The sequence below is a fragment of the Gallinula chloropus genome (genome assembly GCF_964237585.1).
Source record: "Gallinula chloropus genome assembly, chromosome: Z".
Taxonomy (NCBI): Eukaryota; Metazoa; Chordata; class Aves; order Gruiformes; family Rallidae; genus Gallinula; species Gallinula chloropus.
The window spans coordinates 27438054-27452109 of NC_140089.1; the positions used below are offsets into that span (position 1 = coordinate 27438054).

The following is a 14056-nucleotide window of genomic DNA, read 5'->3' on the forward strand; positions in this document are numbered from 1 at the left end:
CTTTCTGGTTACTCAACGACATTCTAGAAACAAAGTGCTGCCTAATGTAAATACAAAACTTCCATTCTCCATGACCAAAAATAGAAAAGACTGTAAGTGATGCTTACATTCAGCCACTGCAAAGAATTGAAAGAAAAATTACATCAAGCTACCAAATTTTTAATACCTGATACAGAAATACTTGCTGCAAAGCCGAAGAGGAAGTCTTCACCAGCAAGAAAAATTAGAAGGAAGCGCAAAACATTATAGTAAATTTGGCTCCCATCACAAATACAAACCAGTTGGAAACACAAGAATGTCACTGGACAAGAACGCTTTTAACCCCTTTTCTGGGACAAAAGAGACTTGTGAAAGCAAAATATGCCACCAGCACCTGGGCACATTCATATTTCTGGCAGATGTTAGAGAACTGCTTGTGGTAAAATGAATCCCTTCTAAGAATTTCTTTTATTAAGTGAAATGACAGCCCAGAACCACTTAAACACAGACAAGCTGGATCTCCTGCTCTGCTCACAGACAAAAAGCACACTTAGAAAAAAAAATACTTTATCACACATGTTATAAAGGAGAATTTTGTTTGTCAATATGAAAATAAGATGCAAATCCAGCTGTTCTTCAGAATCCCAATAACGCCTGATTTCTTATCTATGCGCATATTTTCATCTGCATACAGGTCATTAGTAGAATTTGAAAGTGTTACTACAAGTCCAAAACTGGTCTAATTAACAGGCTTATACTATCTAATACATGGAAGTATAAAAAAAGCTTGCCAGTGAAGTGCACAGCCACCTGTACGAAACCAACAAAACATTACAAAATTCCTGTTGCTATTTCTGAGCTCAATCATAGTAAAATCTGACAGTTGCACACAGCTTGATACCTCAGTGCAATGAACAGTGAGATAAAGAAGATACCTATATATATTAAAAAAAAAATAGACTATAAGGATAGAGCAGAAAACCTAGATTGTTTCAGAGCTTGACAGGGCAATCAGGAGAAGCACAACAAAAACAGTCCAACTTCCACACTGGGCAAGGTGGTTAAAACCGTACCAAAGAATCTGTAGACTGCAATAATAGTGAGAAAACAAACCAACACAGCATTTCTAGAGGAAAGTCATGCTTTGCCAGTTAAGAGTTCTTTGAGGGAGTCAAGAATCCTGTATATACAGATGGCGGAAGAGGTATCAAACAAAAGACTTCTAGAACGTTTCTGTCTCTCACAGGAAACTGTTAGAGTCATACAATCACCATGGTAAGAAAAGACCTTCAAGATCAAGTACAACCATCAGTGCTGTCCCACCATAACAGAAGTGAATACCTTGAAGACTAAGATTTAAGAGACAAAGATTCACAGGGATGAGAGTCAGAAGCGTTGCCAGAACCTGTGCCACGACTTCAGCTGCTATTCAGAACAGTTACCTGCCATGGCTGTCATTTCACATATCATCTGTGCTTAAATTTGCAAATTATACAAAATTATTATGAGCAATCAAAACTGACATACCATTAAAAAATTTGCAGAAGACCCTCAGAATACTGAGCAATAAGCATATAAAACAGCAGATGAAGTCAAATGTTAGTAAACACAATGTAACACACTGGGGAGAGAAGTCTAGTACCCCTTCCAGAATAAGATCTGGTATTCTCTGAACATGTATCTTCAAAAACATTTGTTCAGTGCTCTGAAGTGGTCAGGTTAGGAACCATCCAGAATATCAGACTTTTTTTTTTTAAACAAAGGGAAGAGAGAACATAAATATTCTTATGATACCGATATAATGGTATAGGGGCTCCACAAATATGTCTCATGAGGAATGCACACAACCAAAAAAAGTATAGGTGAAATTTATCAGAGTATGGAGCAGCTTCTGCACAAGGAAAGCAAAAAGAATTTTCTAGCTCACAAAACAGGTAAGCATCACGGGGCATAAGATCAAAGTTTAAAAAAAAATAACTACGATAGCACAAAGTGACATGGTGAGACGCCTGAAGTGCTTCCCAAAAGAAGATGGAAAAGTTGCTCTTAAGTATTTCTTTGTCTAGCATGCAATTAAATGAGAGAATTCAGTACATAATGACAGTTTTGAGACCAAGAAACAAATACGTTCAAAAATTATAAAATTCCATTAAAAGAACAGATCTGTTAAACAGCAGAACTTCCATCTCAAGATTTCTCCGAACTGCAAAAGTAGGACAGGAACTATTCTACATTTGTGCAAAAGACCCTTCTTACCCGACCGTAGCAAATACTGAGCTAGATGGTCTTCACCTGATCACATACAACCAACCTCACAGACTGCACTCTCTTACCCCTACAGATGTATGAAGACCACTTCTACCCAGCAACTCTTGCAGCTGTGATCTTAATAAAAATACGTGCAAATAAGAAGCAGTAAGCTCAAAGAACAGGATTTACACTTTTGCAGGAGTATTAAAACCCCACAAAACAGATAAAAGCCTATAAACCGACTCTCAGACCTTCTGTCTAGAATTACAAGACTACTTCCTTTTTTGGATATACAAAGTTTTCATTTACGTGTTGGAATTCACATGTGCAAGTGGTAGCAACAGATGTGATGGAAATAAATCACTAACAACCATGTAGGTGTAAGGCTTATAATCTAAAGACACCATCTAATTCTTCCTCCTTTCTACAAAAGAACCCCATATGTTTCCTTATGGCAGAAAGATTTTTGTCAAGGCTCAGGCTGATTTCGTATTCCCTGCCCTCAGCACTATGAATAAGTTTCTCAATGACCCAATCTCACCTTCCCCACCCTGTGACTGAGGAATCAAGGGAAGTGGCTAGCCACCTTTTTTTTGCAACCCGATTCTCCTAACTTTTTACGAAACAATTCTAATTCTTTCAATCTTCCATTTTAAATAATTTTCTAGACCACTGCCATCCTCCTAACACCCTCCCTCCAATTGGTTCCAATCTCACTTAAGAATGCAGAACATAAACAGTCGGCTAGTGTAGGACCCACCAACTCTGAGCAGAGAAGCAACTGCAGATTACTTCTGAGCTCCTGCCCAAGTGCTTTAACCTCTTCCCAACACCATGATACTGCATCCTTCTTAGTCTGTGATCCAAGAATTCCAAGGAATTTTCCACAGAACTGCACCTTATCCTGTTTCTTTCCCCATCGCGTACCCATGCAGTCCAGCCTACAGATAGTATGTTTCTTTCACGCTCACTGACACCCTGATCTGTTCCAGATGACGCCTCCCACTTGCCAAGATTATTCTAAACAGCAATCTCATTCTCCACCACACCTGCAGTTGTGCCCAGCTCCCCATGGCCTGAAAACGTTCTCAGCATACCCTGTATTTTATCACCTCAGGCCTCCTGTGAAAAATGCGCCACAGGAAGAGCTGCCATTTGGTGTGAACCATGCAGTAGACGCTCCTGCAGAGCGGTTACTCCATCAGGGTTGCTTTCCACCTCATAGTCACAGGTAGAATAGCAAGGCAAATGCTGGGCACTGAATCTCACAAGGCAGCAGAGTACAAGAACATGAAGGCAGCTACAGAAGAGGAAGAGCAAGGGCTAGGCTGGCTCTCACAAGCCACACTCTGCCAATAAGTATCAGGACTCAGCTCTGTGCTCCTATTAACTCTGGAAAAGGCAATGCCACATACAAAGTCTTAGACACACACGCCCCTTGCTTTCCAAGGGTAAACACACCTAGTTTGTTGTTACCTGCCACACGCTAACAAATTAAGACAGCTTTCCTCCCTGGAAATTTTCCAGGAATTAAACTTTCCTCAAATTAAGTTCCAAGCTGCAAGGAAAGCAAAAGGAAAGCACAACCCCAATAAACAGTACCTGACCAACTCATTTCCACCGAAGTCCCAATTCTGCAGTGTTGCAGCATTTACCTCCACAATAGATTCTAACAGAAAAGCAGGCTGAGCAGGATGAGGCTGATAAACGCAGGAACTGATCCCAGTATCTACAGCCCTGCTACAAGTTCTACCAACTAGAGAAAAGTACAATGCTAAAATGATCGAAAGTTGGCCCCAAAATGGAAAAAAAAATAAATACACATCAGTGACTCATGCTTATTTTAAAAGGTATGTTATATAGTGTATTAAGGAAACTCCTGAACAAACAAGAGCAACGGAAGACAATTACGCGTTTTTCAAGAGATTTCTTGTCTTAGATGAATAGTAAAGATGGAAAAACTGCTAGGAAAAGTCACAGCAAGAGTCAACACTGAAATTAAAAAGTAGCTGTAGTAATCTTGTTGATTAATGAGTTAGTCTATGGACAGTTAACTACTTGACTGATTTCTTTCATTCAATTAGAAGCTGACTTCTCCAGTTCAAAGGTAGGAAGCGGTCTTCTTATTTGGAAATTTCTTCCTTTGGCCTAACATCAGCCAGAATTTTGTGCTGTAGCCAAACCAATTAAGATCAAAAATCTGCCATTACTCTGCAATATATGACAATATTGGCCTCCCCAGGAGAAATATCATCTAGTTCTAAGTGCTTATCATTCTTTGAAAAGAAATTCAAAAAGCAATTAGGGTATTGTGTCTCCTTTCGTCCCTCATTAAACTAATCACATCCTTCTGGTTCGTTAAACCCTCTACTTCATTAACTCACTATTCAGTCTTCTTGAGGTCACTTATCTCCTTGGCACCATTGCATCACATTTATTGTAGCTCGATTACACAGTATTCTGTACAGAAACCCCCCCTGGGAGCACAGGTCCATGAAGAACATACATAGTCCAGTCCCTTCCCAAAAACTGATATTCCAGACTGCAGGAAATACATCATGTATTTCAGTGGAAGGTGTTGCCTGAAGTCTTTGTTTGCTGCTCCTGAGCTGAATTACTGTTCCCTCCCATGCTCCGTATTGGAAAAGGTACTAAATGCTGTTAAGTGGGATGCAGGCACTCTCACTGCAGAGTCACCAGAAAGACACAGATGACAGAACTATGCATTTGCACCTCTTTAAACACTTAAAGCATGTTAAGAAATTTAAATACATGCATTTTACAAATATGTATCAGGGCTAACTTTTCAAAGCATGTGAAGAAACCTGCCCTATGTTTTCAGATCCAGACACTTTTGTTTGGGTATCATCAGCCCTCCCAGTTACAAAGAACACTCCTGAAGGGTATTAGCCTCATCTGAAAATTTATAATTTGATCAAGCTTTAATTAATGGATATAATAATGAACAGTTAAAAGTTGTGGATGTTTAATCTCCTAGGTCTCTGGAAAAAATGGTACTGAAGTGCACATGACCAAAAAATTGTATTCCTTGTCTCTTCACACGGAAATTGTTTCCATATATAAGATTCACCATAACATCTTTATTGCAACAAATTTATTTATCACCAGTCTTTCATTCTGCATAACAAAAGTACTCTTTCAAGAAATGATACCAAGCAGCAACCTTTTAATTTATGAAGGCAATGCTCTTCAGCATATTCTTCAGGGGGAAAAAAAATGTATTATGTTTGTATGGTAGGCAAGGACTGCTTAGGCTCCTCTGAATCCTTGCATGCTCCAAGACAGCTGAAGGGAATTTGACTGACTGCATCTTTAAACCTGATATCCCAACTAAATCTGAGACAAAAATATATGTAGAAGGGCATAAATCATACTATTGCAGTAGTCAAATGTTAACAACCATCTGATTAATCATTGCTTTGAAAATAGCAGGTCTCACCTGCTGAAAGCCCACTAACCATGGCCACACTGCAAATCCATGTACTTCCACTCAGTTCCCAGCATCTGGTTGGAGTGCCTCTGGTGATGAAATACTAGAGCACGAGAGACTACTGTGTCACAGTCCATCAGAATGATGTTTTAGCATCACCATACACAGGCTATATGCACTGCATGTTCTGTGGAAACATGAAGCCCTAGGTTTGAGGACGCAAGGCATACAGGGATAGGACACCTCTGGAAGACCGTTGTGCACAGGACACAAATCTGCTGCAGTGTGCATCCTTATTGTGGCTAGAGTGGAGCCTGGAGAAAACAATCCAACCAGCTGTGGGCAGGTTTCCTTTCAGAGGGTACCAGCTGGCTCCAGAAAAGCACAGTGATAAAAGCACACAGCACAGAAAAGTACGAGCTCATGCAAGACAAGGATTGAATCAAACTGAGATTTTTTGACCTCAAAAGGGATGTAATTACCTCCTCATCTGAAAAGTATAATTTAGATAAATTACATGATCTAGATGCCAGTTAATTTTTTTAAATAGTAGCTTCAGATTTACTAAACACATTCACTGAAGAGAGATTTCACACTCAAAATTTTCAACATTCACCTAATCCAAAAGGCAGAACTGGGTATTAAAAGTCCTTCCTCTTTGTACAGATCATTAACTCTTTACAGTTGTTGAGTTTTTGGCTGTGCACTTCAACTGCTAACATTTTTTTGTATTTGGTAAATCAGGCATTTCCTTTTATCTCCTGAACTTCAGTTATCATGTCTGCTGAACTGGTAAACAACCATATTAGGGAAATTACAGGAAAGTTACTATCCTTGGGAGAAAATAAACCATTCACAACACCAACATACAACAAATATATGGACAGTAAACAAGTGTGTGTTTTACTGATTCCATGCTTTGTATCTTTTAATCAGTGAAAAGGTGCCTCAGTTGCATGATTTTCCTTAAAAACAGCTACAAAAAGCATTTCTCACAACTCTCTCCTGAAGGGACAGCACAACTGTTTTAAAACACCATGAATTCCAGTATTAAACCTTTCCCATTTCTAAAACTTAAAGCTACTTGTCTTGACTGCACCTCTTATCTGGAATTCCTGATACTTACTTGGGATACAGATACTGTGGGGTACTATTCTACATTCATGACCATTCAGAAGCTCTAACTAGGAAGTCAGATGTTATCTGAAAGGAACCCAGAGCATTAAAGAAAGCTGCATTGTAACAGACACAGTGGCAGTACACTACATTTAACAAACTTATAACATCAGACAGGACAAGCTTTAAGTATTCAAAGATTAAGAATGTTTCTCTTAAGACCTTACTCTTATTTGTTCATAGCTTCACCAAAGGTGAATTTTGTGATTTACCAGCCCAACAGCTACCCATCTCCACATACTATTAATATGTCATTTGTCTGAGCATTACAGCACCAAATATTCAATAAAATTATTCCTGCCTTTATTAAACAACAATCTATGCCCTTTCCCACTCTGGTCTGCCTTGTGCTGAGAAAAACAACTTATTACTGCCATTCTCAGTTCAAACAGCAAACATTATAAATGTGATGACAAACCATATAAGTTACAAAACGTTGTCAATGTATGGAATAAGATTTTCCAATTTTTCTTAAGCAAAAAGTTAGGCATAAACAGAACTGGAGAAAAGCAGCGAAGCTGACAAATCAAGTACTGAAATTAAGAGATTCACAAATTGAGGATGAAAACCTAAATGCCACCCTCTTTGGAATATGCATTATTATGTGAGCGTGTAATTACTTCCACAGTGCTTTTCTCCATAAATGCCTGACTCATTTATTACAGAGGACAGAATGCTCTGGGGATGATTCAGCATTCTGTCAGAGGGGCTCATCTTCACGACTCTATCACACTCATTGCTGTAATTGTATGTCTCCCAGTTTCTAAACAGGCAATTTCAGGGAACAAAGGGCTCATGATTAATGCACTTTAACACTATTCTGGCTCCTATTTCTGCTTCTGGCAAAGAATACTTATGTAATATGCAACAATTCACAAACTTTTCACAGGTTGCCCCTATTTAAAAGGTAATTGACTTTTCATTAGGTTTTAACTACAGTAAATTATTTTGATGCTTATGCATGGTTTCTTTATGCCTCAGCTTATTCTGCCAAAATAAATCGCTTCCAAAACCACAACATGGAAAAAATGTTGTGAGACTCTAAGATCCAGCGATGACAATTACAAGACAGATAGTGAAAGTACTGTCTTCAGACCAAGATTTAAATACCGTATACAAAAATGCCTAGCACACGATAAACTATTAAGTAGCCATTTGTTAAGTATTTTCATTGCTAGCACTTGAGAAGACAGGGTTCCAAATGGAGCACAGTATTGTGCAAGCAATACTGTAAAGCATTCATGAAGTACAGATGGGATGTGAAGTACAGTAGGGATGTGATGGTTTTATTTCTCCCTTAACAGTTTAAAGTTTTGTGTAGTCACCTTAATAGGGAGCTACATCACAGAAAAATCTCACAATATGCAACTAGTGCTGTTACTCTGTGCTCACCCTATCAAAAACCAGAAGGACAAGATTTGGTCCTAGTTGTAGTTCTACTGTCAGTAGAAAACAAGGACTGCTATATCAAAAAGCCTAACGAAACACCCTCACTGCTCAAGGTGCACACTGACAACAAAGGTAAGTTTGAGCAGCCAGAGCTGTGTTCTAACAAGCCAACTAACGTATCCCAAAGACCAGGAATCATGACAACCCTGTGCAACTGTCCAGAAAACAGTTGTTGAACCACAGTATGGTTATGAGTATGGAGTGTTGTCTCTACACAGTGCTATGACACTCACCCGTGTGTTGTGAGCAAGGCAGTAACCAGCTCAGATGTGGGAAAGAAAGTTTGAAATTTTATGTGGTTAAGCCATTTGGCATTTTCCCTCTAGTGTACAAATATTGCAAAGGAAGCTGGTGACTACAGAGCAAATGGTAATCTGAGATTCAAAGTAGAATGTTATGAAATACAGTTCACTCAGATTAATACAGCATTAAATCTTAATTTATTGGGAATTTATTTGTATCATCATCTGGGAAACATACAGGACTGGAAAAATCCCTGTTACTTCAGAATAAGTGCACTCAATACTAATCTGAACTCTGAACTTAAACATGCAGGAGGAATTAGAACTGACTACTGAAAAGATTACGAGGTGACTCCAACCCATGAAGTTGTCCTAAAAGAACAAAATAAGAAAAAAACCCAAACACACAAAAAAAGCCATTTTAGAAGCACCCTTGCTGCTTTTTAAGACCCATTTTGAAACGTCTTCTGCACTGTATGTGACCACACGCACAGATCTTAAAAATAAAGGTAACTGTGTTCTCTCAAACCCCAGAAATAAAGTTATGAATGACACTAATTCACTACTAAAAAAAGTTTCCAAAACTAATCTTTCCAAAGAAATGCTACAGTTACCTAACTCAAATACTACACAGCAGAAGCTTGCTGCATGTTTACACGCACAGTATTTTAAACCCTTTAACTCCCTAATAAAATGGTGAGAACTCCACAGTTCCAAGACTACCCTCCACTGTATGATATAACCCTCCACTAAGTTTTCAAAATCCATTTTTATAAGGCAAATACATCAACACAATAATTAAGACAGTACTAAGTGGACAGTTTTAACTTGAGGGAGCATAGATGCTGTTTACATCCTGCTGAAATGAACTTAGGGTTTCCTCCCTTCTCTTGCTGCTCCTCCTCCCCTCCAAGCACAAGACTCCTTTTCCTTTTCCCAGACCCACTTCTCACACACTGAAAAAAAACCCTCCTCCCTGTGCAGTGATGACATCATACTGCTAGCCCATCTCCTTGTATGAGCAACTCCGGGCTGTCTGCCAGCTTTCTCCGCCTTCAGGCTGACAAGGCAACATACCTTCACCCCGCAGCTTCCCAGCTGAAAGAACATCCAGAAACTGCAGAACCGGAGCGGGCAAGATGGGCAGGAAGAGGGTCTCCCCACACGGACTGCCGGATATCCGCCCCAGACTTGTGTCTAGTGTAAACCTACTCTGTGTCCGGGAAGCACCTCTCTTCCCTTGTGCGTGAGGAACTAAGGTGAACTTTGAACGTTTTCAAGTATGGAAATACAACCCACACTACCTGACGCACAACCCCACGCGGCTCAATCTTGCTTCCCTGTGTTTAATTCAATTACATTGAAGCAAATGATACCACTCCCATCTCTTACAGAAGACCCATCTTACGTTCCAAAGTATCACTCTACTTTAAAATCCTCCCACTCCTTTCTTTGACCTGTCTTTATTTTGAAGTGTCTCCTCAGAAGGAGGTCTACAGGATCACTTTATACACTGGTAATCCAAGTATCAGCTGAAAAAAGGGCTTTCCTTTGAAAGATTCAGTTGCGACAGGAAGTTTAGTTGTAGGAAAGCAGGAAAGGATCTCCACAATTGTTAACAGGGCGTTTTCCCAGTTATACAGCAGCTCTGTCAGTGCAAGACATCTTCTTCAAGTAACACCAAAGGTCAACTACTCTGGTGTTAACAGCCCATGCACGTGCATTTAGAGCTTGTAACAGTACTGAAACTTTGCTCCACCTCCTTAAAGAATTTAATAAAAGGCAGAACATATATTTGTCTCACCAACAATAATTATTAGTGTAACTAGATCTTTATGCCCATCATTTGCAATTTGCTTTGACTGTGAGTGGATTAGAAGAACGAATGTCACACCTCGGTGAGTATTTCCAAAGACCAGCACATACATGCATCAACTGTAGCAGTCACTTCTTTATTATATTATTATTTAGTAGGAATAATTAACTGAAGATAATACCCAGTTTGGTCTTAAAGCTTCAGATGTTACCCTGCTTTTCCTTACACTGCAGCTTGTTAAAAGAAGCTGCACTAAAATACAGCTGGAGCATCAAAGTCGCTTCAGACAGGTTTGCTACAGAATGGGAACAAGTCCTGTCAGCTCCTTGGAAAGCACTGCCTCCTTCCTGCACACAGGAGAGGAGTTGGTTTGTTTAGAAGCACAACAAAATCCCAGGTGCTTACACAGTACACATCACTTCCAAGGGTGCACGTTCACATAAATTCAAACCAAGCAGAAACATAACTAACCCTGAAAAGGGAAGTGCAATTCCCGCCTGTATGTTTCATCCTCAAACAGCAAATGTGTGAGCCCTCGGGGACCCCTGCGGGTACCAAGCCCAGAGTCACCCGAGGTGCGAGACCTCGGATGAAAGCAGCAGGGCGGGCCTACCGTGGCTCTGAACCCCCCGCGTGTGTTCGCAAAGCCAAGCCGCTGCACGGCACTGCCACGGGTGGGGGGGCCAGAAAGCGAAACCAGGAGCACCGTGTTTATTTGAGGGGGCGCGTCCTCCCCGCTACTCGCCGCGGTTCCAGCCCGGCCAGCGTGCCCTGGCGCATCCGGAGCGCAGGAGCGGAACGGACATGCCGGACACCGGCGGCGACAGGAGCCGGCGGAACCAGAGCGAGTCAACCCAACCCAACCCTTCCCTTCGCTTCGGCCCCGTCCCCGCACCCCGCCGCAGGGCCTTCGACCCCTTCCCCCCGCACAGGGCCCCGCGCCCCCGGCCCGGCTGCAGCCCCAGGGGCGGGGATCCGCACCCGCCGCGCTGCCTGCCCCGCCGGGGCGGAGCCGCCGCCGGGCGAGAGGCGCCCCTGACGTCTCCCCGCGCCACCGACGCGGGAGGCCACCGGATGCCGCTGCCGCCGCCACCGCCCCCTGAGAGGAAAGCGTAAGCGGCGCCGGTGCCCGCCCCGCCCAGCCCAGCCCAGCCCAGCCCGACCGCAGGTAAACCCCGCGCGGGGCCTACCCGCCCCCCCGCACCGGCCGCCGCTGGGCGAGCGGGCGGGCCGCGGCCAGGGGTGGGGGCAGCCACCCCGCGGCTCAAGCGCCGCTCTCGGGGCGCGGGCACCAGCGGCGGCGGCGCCACGCCGCGCGCAGCACCTACCTACCTGACAAGCCGAGCCCCTCCGCCACCGCGGGCGTCACGGCCCCACCAGCGCCACGTGACCGGCGCGGGCCAGTCAGAGCCACGTTATCAGCTGCTTCCTAGCCAATCCGAGCGTCCTCCGGATTGGTGACGTGAGTCGGCTGCTGGCCATTCAGCGGTGGAAGGCGCCCGACTGCTGCCGCCTCCCGGCTCGGAGAGACGGTGCGATTGGAAGGCATCCGTGGCGCTCGGGAGGGGGCGGGGATTCCCCTCCCCGCCCCGCCTCCGGCGCGCGGGGCGTCCGTATCCCGGCAACGGCCTCGCTCGCAGCCCGGCCGCCGGGAAGCCTGGCTGCGGAGCGCCTTGAGGAGCCGGAGCGTGGGTTCGTGACCGCAGACCGCACGGTGCGGCCGTAGGCCGGGCTCACAGCGGCCGTGCACGTTCTCTGCTGGTCATTGCTGGCTCGCGGAAACGTAGGCGGCAGCGCAAGAGACTCGCAGGCGACCAGCGGGGGGGAGAGGCCGCGGGAGTAACCCCAGGACGTGGCAGCTGATGGACAGGTGGCCGAAGGGCGCGGTGTTTCCTTACCTCGTCACCTCGGCAGCAGGAGCAGCTCCTGAGACGCAGAGAAAGAAAGGGGGCAGAGGAGAAAGGGGAAAAACAACCCCCCCCCCCCACGGCAACCCGAGGCAGAAAAGCACCCTTGGAGTATGTGTAACTGTGTTAGGGTCACCTCCCGAGTGCCAGCGTGCTGCATGTTGCCTTTTTGCAGCAGACCGTGTTTATAGCCAGTGGGAAAAGCAGGGTTGATTGAGCAGCAGTAGCAAAGCCTGACCCTGCGATGCATTTCCCGTGTGCGGAGGAAGAGCCCTGTGGTAGCTTAGAGCAGTGTTACACACAAGTGTCCTTTCTCAGGGGGCTGCCAGACCCTGCTCTTTAGAAAGGAGGTTAAAAAACAGGATGTGGACAGAGCGATCCACAGCTGCTTAAGCAAGAGTTTACCTTTAAACCAGGGTGTTTACAAAGCACTAGTGAAACTTTGCAGGGCGTAGTTTTCAGCTGCTGTTTAAACCATTTATACCTTTTTCTTCCAAAATATCTTGCAGAAATGATTTCCTTTTATTTACCATTTTATTGAATGAGATATAATTACTTTTTTTTTTTTTCACCTTACCCATATGCACCTTGAGGCAAGTTAGGACCTATATGCAGTTTCTCATCCACCATGACACCCAGGTCCTTCTCAGCAGGGCTACTCTTAGGGAGCTCTTCTCCCAGTCTGTATCTGTGTCTGGGATTCTTCCGGCCCAAGTGCAAGACCTTACCCTTGGCAGGGTTGAACCTCATTTGGTTCCCCCGGGCCCATCTTTCCAGCCTGTCAAGATCCCTCTGGATGGCTTCCTTTCCTTCTGGGGTGTCGACCACACCACTCAGCTTGGTGTCATCCGCAAACTTGCTGAGGGTGCACTCAATTCCATCATCCATGTCATTGATAAAGATGTTAAAGAGCACCGGTCCCAAGACAGACCCCTGGGGGACACCACTTGTCACCGGCCTCCACCTGGACACAGACCCATTGACCACCACCCTTTGGCTACGGTCTGTTAACCAGTTTCTTATCCACTGGATTATCCACCCATCAAATCCACTTCTTTCCAATTTAGAGAGAAGGATGTGGTGGGGGACTGTGTCAAAGGCCTTGCACAAGTCCAGGTAGATGACATTGGTCGCCTTCCCTTTATCTACCGATGCTGTCACTCCATCATAGAAGGTCACCAGATTGGTGAGGCACGACCTTCCCTTGGTGAAGCCATGCTGGCTGTCCCGGATCACATGCTCTTCCCTCATGTGCTCCAACATGTCGTCCGGGAGGATCTGTTCCATGATCTTCCCAGGCACAGAGGTGAGGCTCACCGGCCTGTAATTCCCTGGGTCTTCCTTGTTCCCTTTTTTATAAATGGGGGTGATGTGACCTTTTATCCAGTCCCCAGGGACCTCTCCTGACAGCCACGACTTTTCAAATGTGATGGAGAGCGGCTCGGCAACCACATCAGCAGCTCCTTCAGGACCCTGGGATGCATGTCATCCGGCCCCATAGACTTTTAGATATTCAGTCTCATGAGGCAGTCTCAGACGTGCTCTGTCCCTACAGTGGGGTGGGATTTACTCCCCCAGTTCCCACCTAGAGGTCCAGGGATGCAAGGCTCTGGAACTTGAGAATTATGAGAATCCTGGCAGCTAGAGAAGACTGAGGCAGAGAACCCATTCAGTACCTCAGCCTTCTCCACATCTGTTGCAGCCAATTCTCCTTTCTTATTTACCAAGGGGGGTACATTCTCTCTGGCGTGTATCTTCTGGCCAATGTACCTGTAAACTCCCTTCT

The 14056-nt window shown here is 44.3% G+C and overlaps 1 protein-coding gene across 1 annotated transcript in view; it reads right to left on the reverse strand.

The window, feature by feature from the left end:
- Nucleotides 1-11738, reverse strand: part of FER (FER tyrosine kinase) — a 172860-nt gene extending 161122 nt beyond the window's left edge. The window contains exon 1 of the mRNA XM_084278847.1: nt 11696-11738. The gene's annotated coding sequence lies outside the window, so the exon portion shown is untranslated. The remainder of the gene's footprint in view (nt 1-11695) is intronic.
- Between the last annotated feature and the right edge of the window lie 2318 nt (nt 11739-14056).